The sequence below is a fragment of the Triturus cristatus genome, chromosome 9, assembly GCF_964204655.1.
Source record: "Triturus cristatus chromosome 9, aTriCri1.1, whole genome shotgun sequence".
NCBI classification, from domain to species: domain Eukaryota; kingdom Metazoa; phylum Chordata; class Amphibia; order Caudata; family Salamandridae; genus Triturus; species Triturus cristatus.
The window spans coordinates 910,051,828-910,064,088 of NC_140592.1; positions in this window are offsets into that span (position 1 = coordinate 910,051,828).

A 12,261-nucleotide genomic window follows, 5' to 3' on the forward strand; every position below is an offset into this window, starting at 1 on the left:
TACATCTATCTTTCACCCATATTTTCTCTACGTTTTTTACGTTTTTTTAAAAAAAACTTTATTATCTTCACCCTTCCACACACTGTTCTTTATTCTCATTTTACCTTGGTTACTTTCCAACTTGACTCGTCCCGAGTCATTTTTTTCGAATCATTATCCAAGTATTTTTTTCGAAGTATTTTTTTCGAATCATTATCCAAGTGTTTTTTGACCATTCAAAGATGGCCGCCAACATCAGAGTCTCCTTTCTCTGTTTACCAAACACACTCTTAACCCGGCCACATGCTCAACAATGGTTCTTCGGACCAGAGCACTTTGGATATGCTCACATGAACGGGTGAACTGAGGTAACTTTCATGCCCTGTACCGATTCTTGGTATGAGGTTCTATTCTTTGACACGCTCTTATTTCATACACCGGCATGACGATTTCACCTGACTTTAGTATACGTTTTTCACAACTTTTAACGTAGTCAACTAATACGCTGTTATCATTGTATTTGTTTTGCTACTTGAGTCACACGCGGTAAATTTTCAGAAAAATACCGGGTCACTCGGGTGTAATTTCCAATACGTTTTGCGTAGTTCTTTCTAACACTGTTTCGTTGTGCACTTTTTTGGAGCTTGATATCTGGGATACATATTTTTCTCATTTTCTACATTTTTAACACTGTAATTTCAATGGAATACAAACCCGATGAGGGGATATGCAACTTTTTCTCCTGTTTCTGTTTACAGGATTCCTCCTGACGAAGGGTTTTTACCCGAAATGCATAGAGGATATCCATCAGTACCTTTGTTGACTCAACATGCCATAATTTGTCACATGGAATAATGAATTTCAACTTTTCAACCATGAATAAATGAACTTTGGTTTAACTAAAACGAATTTTGGTAACTTCGTTACCCCACAATGCTGTGCGCATAGAGGGACACCACCCTAGAAGGGACAGTGCAACTCTCGTTATTTCTTCGACCTTGGTTCAGGGGTCGCTCCTCTAGCAGCACGCCGCTACTCGAGTAAACTCAATACACATTAGAGATTAAAAGGGAGTGCGCGATATTTCAACACTTGTCTTTCTGCATCGCTTAACCACTATCGCAGCACCCATGGCTTATCAAGACATTACCAACCTCACGGACAAACGCGCCGAAACATTTGCATTCGGCGATGAAGAAACACAGAGGATCTACTCTTTAATAGGAGACATTGAAGCTACCCCCTCTGGCACAGGCACCATACAAAGCAACATCAAGCAACTCCTTTATTTAACAAAACGTGAAATCAACCAGCGTTTACATGCGAGCACAATGATTCAACACCACCGAGCGCAACGCATTCCGAGAGGTTTACGGATCTCCCTCAAACCATCCTTGTGTAAAAATGATCCTAAATTTGTAGATAGATGGTATGGTATCCTGAACAAGTGTTCCTTGGATCTTATATTGTTGATCATCGAAGAATTATCCAATATCTTGGAAGATCTAAACACAGAGATCACCCAACTCAAGAATGAATTAGCCTCTAAAATGTCGTCAGATGATTTATCTCAGACTCTCAAGGACATCAATGACCAATTAGAGAAGCACAAGCAAGAAGTCAATGAGAGGAAACTCAGGAAGTTCCGACGGGACACGATCGATTATAAACTCGGGGAAGTTTATAACTGGGCGGAAGTATACGCCAGGAGAAGACAATTTAAACCACCCTTCAGAACATCTGATACTGACACATCACCGGCCACCAGTGATTCCGATACCACTCGCCGTAAACCGAAGAGTTTCCCACAAAAGGATCAACCTCAATCTCAAACCATGTTAGATACTGAGATCCCAACGACTTCAACTTCTACTTCTTTACCCTCTGCGGTTCCTTTTTTAGGGACAGGCCAAAAAGACCCCGGAGATCCAGGAGGGGCAAAAAAAGCAATTCCACCTTTGGACAAAAGAACGACAAGGAGCCAGCGATAAATGACAGAGACAACTTAGTCATCAACATTTCTTCAACGGTTCTCAATAAATCTCAAATACGCTTGTTACAAAAGGGGTCTTCATTCGTACCAACATACTCCAGCAACCTCATGGAAGCAGATGTAAGTTTATTCAAATTCATGCGGAAACTCAGACTGAGACATTTCTTTGACAATGTTCTTATTGAGCCGCTGTCTAAAACAGAAAATACCTTGAAAGGTCTTACGTCTAAGAGTACCTATGTAGCCCCAGTAAGCCACAAAATTCTCGATACCTTTGAGACTTTGGTGAAGCAAGATCTCCAGTCAGTTTTTAAACATCGTAAACCCAAACATGCAAACTTCACATCGAAGGATAAATCTCTGCTTAAACAACTGGCTGATAACCCTAACATAACCTTCCTTGATGCTGACAAAGGAGGGGCACTTGTTGTCATGGATACCACACACTACTCTCGGAAACTGGATGAACATGTGTTAGACTCTAACACCTACTCAAAACTTGATCACAATCCCACAATGACCATCTTACAAGTATTACAGAATCTTGTGGACAAAGCAGTCCTATCGGGCACCATTGGTGAGACAGAAAAGAAATTCCTCATTTCTAAATTTCCTAGAAGTCCATCTTTACGGATGTTACCGAAGATCCACAAAAATGTACGGGATCCACCTATGCGGCCCATCGTATCAACGCGGGGCTCACTTCACGAACCAGTTGGCAAATACCTGGACAGACATCTCCAACCTCTCGTACAGTCCATGTCTACCTATGTCAAAGACACTACAGATTTTTTGAACATTCTTCTTAAGTTCAACATCTCGTGGGATACAGACATGTATCTATGCACGATTGATGTTACTTCCCTCTATACCTCAATTCCTCATGACTTGGGGTTAGAAGCCACGGAACATTTCATTTTACAATCACAAATTTCCCCTGATTTACAGGTTTTTCTAATGGAGTTACTACACTTCACACTTTATCACAGCTATTTTTGTTACAATAACCAATACTTCCTCCAATTGAATGGAACATCCATGGGAAATTGCGCAGCACCTTGCTACGCCAACCTGTTTATGCACAAATTCGAGTTGGATCATATCTTGCATACCACACCATGGGAGAATCATTTGTTATTGTTTGTCCGTTACATTGATGATATTTTTTTAATTTGGAGAGGTTCAAAAACCACATTGTCTGAAGCGATCACGAATCTCAACACCATCAATGACCGACTCAAGTTCACTTCCACCATCAGTCAAACGGACATTAATTTTTTAGAGGTTCACATCCACATTGTGGATCATCACATTCAAACCACACTCTTCAGGAAAGACACTGACAGAAACAATTTGCTTCACTATTCGAGTTTTCATCAACCTTCTCTGAAACGACACTTACCTTTTTCCCAATTTCTCAGGATAAAGAGAATCATTTCTGAACCACAACAACTAACTCAACAAACTTTGGAAATGGAACAACGCTTTGCTAAACGAGGTTATCCATCACAAATATTGTCAACAGCCATCGTCAAATCATCTAACAAAGAAAGGGGAACGTTGTTGGATAAACAACCTACAGCCTCAGACACAGCCACGAGAATGGTTATGGTCACAAAATTCTCAACAGAAAGTTATAACATCAGGAAATCCATTCTCAAACATTGGCCCCTACTACAAATGGAATCTGACTTCAAACACATCTTTTCGCAGCAACCTCTGTTCGCCTATGAAAGGAGTAAAAACTTCATGGAGGTATTGAAATCAACTAGCTCCTTACAGCCTTTTTCTGAACACAAGGGTACCAGACCTTGTTACAATTGCGGGAATTGTAACAACATCATCACAGGCACGAACATACAACATCCAACCAAAGGACACAATATAAAACTTTTCGTATCTGCAACCTGTGATTCCAAAAACGTTGTTTACATGCTGAAGTGCCCATGCGGCCTGCCTTACATTGGCAAAACTGAAAGGAAAATGAAAACTCGATTAAACGAACACAAAAGTAATATCCGTAACAACAACCTGAACTCGACAGTAGCTGTACATTTCAACGAACATAAACACAACGTCAGTCAATTACGTTTCTTAGTGTGTGAAACAGTCCCGCTAAGGGAAGGATGTGACAACAGAAAATTTCTGATCCAAAGAGAGACTTTTTGGATTTATAAAATGAACTCCATGGTACCCCTTGGACTGAATGATCGTCTCGAACTGGGTTGCTTTATTTAACTTTGTATTGATGTCTGTCAGAATACCCTAAAGTTCACACACATCTGAATCATCAAATTTTATTATTTCTAAATTGTTCATTGTTTTCCACGTTTTCACATTTAAATTGTTTCTTACATCTATCTTTCACCCATATTTTCTCTACGTTTTTTACGTTTTTTTAAAAAAAACTTTATTATCTTCACCCTTCCACACACTGTTCTTTATTCTCATTTTACCTTGGTTACTTTCCAACTTGACTCGTCCCGAGTCATTTTTTTCGAATCATTATCCAAGTATTTTTTTCGAAGTATTTTTTTCGAATCATTATCCAAGTGTTTTTTGACCATTCAAAGATGGCCGCCAACATCAGAGTCTCCTTTCTCTGTTTACCAAACACACTCTTAACCCGGCCACATGCTCAACAATGGTTCTTCGGACCAGAGCACTTTGGATATGCTCACATGAACGGGTGAACTGAGGTAACTTTCATGCCCTGTACCGATTCTTGGTATGAGGTTCTATTCTTTGACACGCTCTTATTTCATACACCGGCATGACGATTTCACCTGACTTTAGTATACGTTTTTCACAACTTTTAACGTAGTCAACTAATACGCTGTTATCATTGTATTTGTTTTGCTACTTGAGTCACACACGGTAAATTTTCAGAAAAATACCGGGTCACTCGGGTGTAATTTCCAATACGTTTTGCGTAGTTCTTTCTAACACTGTTTCGTTGTGCACTTTTTTGGAGCTTGATATCTGGGATACATATTTTTCTCATTTTCTACATTTTTAACACTGTAATTTCAATGGAATACAAACCCGATGAGGGGATATGCAACTTTTTCTCCTGTTTCTGTTTACAGGATTCCTCCTGACGAAGGGTTTTTACCCGAAATGCATAGAGGATATCCATCAGTACCTTTGTTGACTCAACATGCCATAATTTGTCACATGGAATAATGAATTTCAACTTTTCAACCATGAATAAATGAACTTTGGTTTAACTAAAACGAATTTTGGTAACTTCGTTACCCCACAATGCTGTGCGCATAGAGGGACACCACCCTAGAAGGGACAGTGCAACTCTCTTTTACCATATATACCTTTACAACGAAATTCGTTGTAAAGGTATGCGTGGTAAAAGCAGAAGCGTTGTAAAAAATGCGTAGTAAAGACTTTGCATTGTTAAAACGCCTGTGTGGTAATGCGTGCGTTGTCAGGGCATGCGGGGTAACAGCTGCGATGTAATAGCTCTTTCCCATATATATATAGGCAGGGTATGAGTCATCAAAGAGACCGAATATCAATGTAGAGGAGGGAGTGCAAATCATTGTGCAAATTGCTCCAAATACATCATTTAAACCTGTGTCAACCTTTAACCCGGTGATGCCTCGGGACACGGTCGATGTCTTTCATGAAAATGTAACCAACCAACTGAAACAACTTCAGAGAAGAATTCAAAAGTGGAAGTACAATAGACAATCTCAACAGTATGAGGCTCTAGTAACTAAACTAAGTAAAGAGAAGGACATCGTTATCAGGGGCAGTAACAAGGGTGGAAATATTGTGTTGCTTACCCGCACAAATTATGACTAAGAGGCCTACTCACAACTCAACGATAGGCAATGCAATGAGCGCATAAATTTGGCAACAATGAAGATGGCACACAAAGAATATTATCAGAAATTGGCCAAGTGGCGAAGCAGAAAAATGCTATCAGAGAATGAATACCAATACCTCAAGAATGATAATCCAGTGACACCCTCCTTATATTTTATCCCCAAAGTCCACAAAAATAAGGATACATCACCTGGCAGGCCGATTAAATCGGCTAGAGGGGGGATTTTAGAAAGAACCTCTGTGTACATTGACTATTTCTTACAATCCCATGTAAAAGCTTTGGAAACATATGTGCAAGACACAGGAGACTTTCTACAGACGATACAACAAGTTGCATGGGAAGATGGTTACTGGATGATGGCATTGGATGCCACTGCGCGCTATACGAGCATAAAGCATGAGGACGGATTGAATGCAACACAATACTACCTATCACGGAGATTGGAACAGTACAAAGAACATAATGAAATGATAATGCAAATGTTGGAACATTGCCTGAATAACAATATTTTCATGTACAACAGTCTGTTATATCGGCAACTGCAAGGCGTCGCAATGGGGGCCAGTTTTTCCCCACGCTATGCCTGTTTACATATGGGCAGCTGGGAAAAACTGGTCCTCAAGGTCCAGTTCAGAACAGTATGGGAGGAGAAAATTGTCATATGGTTGCGATACATCAATGACCTTTTTGTGGTATGGAGGGGCACTAGGGAACAAGCCGAGGCATTTGTGACTGACATCAATACCAATGAGTTAAATTTACGATTTACAGTAACTATGAGCCAGTCAACAGTTCCATTTCTGGATACCGAGGTATATATCAGCAACAATAAAATGGAAACCAGGCTATACAGAAAGAGTACCTCCGTTAACACGATTCTACATGCCTGTAGTGCACACCCGGCCCATTTAATAGCAAGCACTCCCTATGGGGAGATGCTTCATCTCAGGAGGGTGTGCAGTAATGAACAGGACTTAAAGGTGGCACAACAGAAGAGCAGGATCAGGTTCCTCGAGAGGGGTTACACAAGAAAAACCATAGATAATGCCATAACCAAGTCTATGAAATTAAGCAGGCATGAACTCCTCAGCACATACAGGTAGGAGTCAGTAACTGAAAACACTCTAGTTGAGGTGAACGAAGTGAACGTACAACCTAGCCCTTTCAGAATTTTCACGGGCTATAACAGACAACACTCTGACATATTCAGAATCATTAATTGAAACTGGTCCACGGTCTTGAATGACCCTGTGAAAGGCCCCACATTACCCCGCAAAGCATCGTTAACTTTCAGTAAAGCACCATCAATGAAAGACCGCTTGGTTAATACTAGCCCTGAAGTCATCGAGAAAACATCATGGCTTCAAACCAATAGCGGCTTCGACAAATGCAAGACATGCAAATCCTGCACACATGGCATCAATGTCAAAACATATAGAGATGCCTTTAGTAGCAAGGAACATCAGATTACAAAGTACTCACTTGTAAAACTGAATTTGCTGTATACTTTTTAATATGTCCATGTGGACTTAAGTACCTGGGCAGTACAAAATTGGCGGTACACAAACGTATTTTACAGCATCTCCGAGCCATAGCCAATCAAGACAACACCTATCCCGTGGCTAGGCATTTTAAGGAAAGACACCACAGTGACAATTCTGGTTTAAAGTACTTTGTGATTGATACAGTCATTGCAAGTAGAAGAGGTGGTGACAGGGAGTCTAAGCTTCGCAAGTTAGAAACGAGGTACATTATACAGTTAGATTCCAAAAGTCCCGGCGGTCTGAACATTACAGAAGACTTACACACATGCTTATCTTAAGAACTGATCGTAACACATGCAGTGTAGGAGGAGTAAAACAGCAGGGTCCATATACCTCCATATTAATTATTTATAATTTTAAATATTTATTACACCAGAATTTGGGATTTTAAAATTGTTATCCTATTTATTAATCTGCATGAAAACTGATTGTGTAGAAGATAACAAGATGATTAGCTGTGTACAACATCATTTCTTCTCTCTGAGCTGACATTGGTACTGGAACATCAGGGTATGAATGAGGAACATAAAAATGCTCTTAGACTATATATTTTATAATAGTCTAACTACATAACAGAGGCTTTCCCACAGTAATATATAAAGCATAAATTCATTCTAGCTTTGTAATACAGGATCAAATAGAAAGAGCTGTATGAGTTCAGTAAAAGGTATTAGAAAAAAACATATAAAAAAAATGACTAAGCAAAGAGAGTAACATGAGTTGTCAGTGACATAGAATAATGGGGTAAGAATAATAAAAAGAGAATAAAACAAGAAACAAAGAGAAAAAAAGAACTAAAAAAACGAAATGAGAAAACAAAATAATGACCTAACGGATGTTAAAAGGGCTTTTATATTTGACACTATGCACATTTATCACTTTTTGCACATTATTTATCAGATCAAGTAGAGGGCAGACTAAGCAGGATACGGCAAATGTTTTCAAAGGCATGTCTCAGGGATTGTTGTTTGTTATTTTGCACATTGTTACTCGCTATTTTGTACATGCTAGCCCAACTGTTTAAGAGGGGACACAAAATCAATAGAGGTTCAATGAGGATTTAACCCGTAATTATTGGAACCACGTAGTTGATTACACACCTCAGAATATACGGTCGATGCGTAATTAAGATTGACCTATAGATGGCAGTACAATCTATGATTGAGCAACAGGAGGAGGTATATATGATCCTCATATTCTATTCGATACATGCACCATTAGCAAAACTGGACATGCAAAATGTATATGATCTAATTGTGTCCATCAGTAGTGGTTATGTTGACGTTGCCCAAGTACTGCTTGAAACAATATGTGATCGTAACACAGCGCATTGTGCACAATGGGTATGACACGCCTTCCATCAGCGTTATTTGCACAAGGGTTGTCGGGATGGATCCCATAATAACTATGGTACCATGAATCGTGGATTTGAATTGAGTATGGGCTCATGATACGGGCCCAATTCAGCAGTCAATGCAATTTAATACATATACACTGTTTGCCCAACTGTCATGTTTTGCACATATTCATTATGTATCCTAGGTACAATCATTGCAAAGTGAATAGTATACGCTCTGTTTACACATTTGCTGATTTTGCACATATTTATTTACAATATTACAGTGTTTGGATAAATACTGAATTGGGCAAAACGTTCTTTTAAAACCAAATGATGGTCGATTGTATACAAGTATAGAATGTAATTCACTGCCATAAGTTTGTCTACCATGTCTACTACAGGATCTGTCACGTGATTGATTTTGAATTAAGCACTGTCACTTTAAAAACTGTGGATTGCCAATGTCACATTGTCATGTGATCAAGGCTCGGAGGAGCCAAAACGTTATGGCGGCAGTTTACAACCAATAAAGAGAAATTGCACCTATTTGCTGGTCCGTGTTTGCTGTCGAAACGGTGGGGAAAGAACTGCGACCGCCCAGCTGTGGATTTTGGAATATATATATATATATATATATATATATATATATATTCACTGAAAAAACTATAGGTTTCAAACATGTTATAGTTAGCGGAAATTTTACTGATAAAAAACCAGTGAAATTGCCCCGTTATAGTTAGTGCTGGCAACTATAACTCACGCGACCGCAATCCTCTGCTGATGCTAATACTGTATTTAGACACTTATTTGCCCATGTCTTCTTCCATACATTTTTAGCTATACATATATTACAAATATTTTTTTTTCATAAAGACACATATGTCATCAGCAGAAGATTGCGGTCGCGTGAGTTATAGTTGCCAGCACTAACTATAACGGGGCAATTTCACTGGTTTTTTATCAGTAAAATTTCCGCTAACTATAACATGTGTGAAACCTATGGTTTTTTCAGTGAATTTGCAAGGTTTTTTAAATGCTAATTCCTAACTATAACGTGTGTGAAACCTATGGTTTTTTCAGTGAATTTGTACGGTTTTTTAAATGCTAAGTTACTTTACGCCATTCGAGGCGTGCGCGCCCACTTAACGCAGTTCGATCCGTGCACGGTTTTTATCAACTTTAATAAGCCCTGTACATTTGGTGGCCTTCGGCCACCAAAAGCACAGGGGGTGGGGTCAATGTGGATAGTGTTTTTTTTATTTCGATTTTATAATTTCATGTTGCCAAAATTTAGTTTTTTTTACCTATTAATAAGCCCTGTACATTTGGTGGCCTCCGGCCACCAAAAGCACAGGGGGTGGGGTAAGTGTGGATAGTGTTTTTTTTTTTTTTTTTTTTTTACCGTACGCTTACGGTAAGCGTACGGTAAGCGTACTCGGCGAAATTGCCGAAAAAAAAATAAAACCGTTTTTGCTCTTTGGGGATGTTTGGGGACTCCCTCAACATGACTGTGTGGGAGGGAGTTGTCAAAAATGCCCCGTAACATGTTTTTGGGCATCAAGTTTGAGAAATAACTCTCAATGCGAGAGACAAAATGGCGGACGCCGCTTCCTGGTTTCGGCCGATTCGAATGTTTACTAAGATCTAAGAGCCAATCAGAATCGCGCTCGCGCACGCCACCGTACGCTTACGGTAAGCGTACGGTAAGCGTACCGTAAGCGGGCTCAGATATATATATTGATTTAAAGGCTATTTTCTCAGAATCTACTGAACAGATTTACACCAAACCTACAAAAGGCACTTCCTTGACCTAGGGACTACCTCTCTGCCAAATTTCTAGTAATTCTGTTCAGCCGTTCGGGCTGTAGCTCGTTCTAAAGGTCCTATGGAAAAATGCATGGGAAAAACGTGTTTTGGGACCCCCCTTTTATCTCAGCCCCCGCTTGACGAATCCCCCCGAGACTTTCAGGGTAGGAGCGGAGCGTAGCGCCCCACCTATTTTGAGAAATTCGCGAGGATTCATCGACCGGCGCCAAAGTTATTCAAAATAGAATGTTGAGGTTTTCCTATGGAAAAGGGGTCCTAACTATAACTACCTACTGGCGACCGCCAGTAGGTAATATAAATATATATATATATAAATATATATATATATATATATCAGTAAATTGAAGCTGTCTTACATATATTGCATGTTCTTTGTTTATCTCATTGCAGAGGAGAACAGTGCTTTCTCCATCAGAAGAGGGAACCTACGTACACAAAGAGCAAACCAGGGGACATTTTGATGGTTCTGAAACATGTAGACCTGTTTTTTAATTGAATAATGTGAGAGACACCTTATACATCCCTATACACATCTATTGTTGTTTTTAACTTTACCTCTTCTAGGTTTTAATAAATCAATTTACTCTAGATAGGAGATAATTTGAGATCTTTTCATCCTTTTGTGGATCCCACATCATCTCTTCGGTCGGAGAGATTACCTCCTGGTGGAGGTAAAGACCCAATGAGGATGCCATCAACTACCAGTACGTCAGTGGCAAAATCATACTGCTGATTCAAAGTAGTTGTTGAGGGTCCCACACATTTCCTCCCAGGGATCCTCTCAGATCATATGATCCCACTATCCTTTGATGCTTTTAGAACACTGGCACAGAAGCAGAGTGCGGGTCTAAAACCTGTGCTTCTTCCTCCTTCCTTTGATAATTATTGTTATAATATCAGCGAACAGCTGTGGGATGAATCCAATCACCCAGTGACAGTATCACTTGAGTGAACATTGAAGAATACTTTATACATAGAAAACAAATATATACCCATTCATGGACTATCTAACCCTTCTAAAAGCAAATCCACATCACGGAACTCAAGGTATCTCTCTTTCACTGCACCAAATTCATTAAGATATCCAATATGGCCGAAAATGGAGGACTCTTGTATACCGATGAAGGAATAGATTTGATATTGGAAGGCCCCTCACTGCTTAAGGGTATACATTTACAGCAGGCCCTAGCCCAAGTGGAAAACTGGGACTCATTGACAGAACTCAAAAAGGAACAAGTAAAAACACCAATTCACAGTGTGGTGATGACCGAATACCTGCATGCCAACGCAGCACCCAGGGATTTATGAGTCAACAATGCCCCACACATCTTCCTTACAGATCTGATCTTTAGATAGGATTGGGCATCAATATCATGGTGCTGCACACAAGACTGGCTCGTAGTGCTACTAAAAACAGCAAAGAGCTTATACGAAGAACTCACCTTCAAAATTCAGATCAGTGAAACGAAACTCAAATCAATGGAGTATATCTCGATTTTTAAGAAAAAACTGGAAGAAATGAATAAAGAAATGTGTGAACAGAAAGACTACCTTACGCAAAGCAAAATAAAAAAGCTGGGCAAAGTCCTGAAGCGTTTTTCCCAAGCAAAAGTCTACCCGTACATAAAAGAAGATTGTACCCCACCTACTGACAGAGAGGAAGAACTCATAGATTATGACTCTTCAGGCGACAGTTCCACGGATTCCACTGGTTGGAGTAGCAACGATGGAA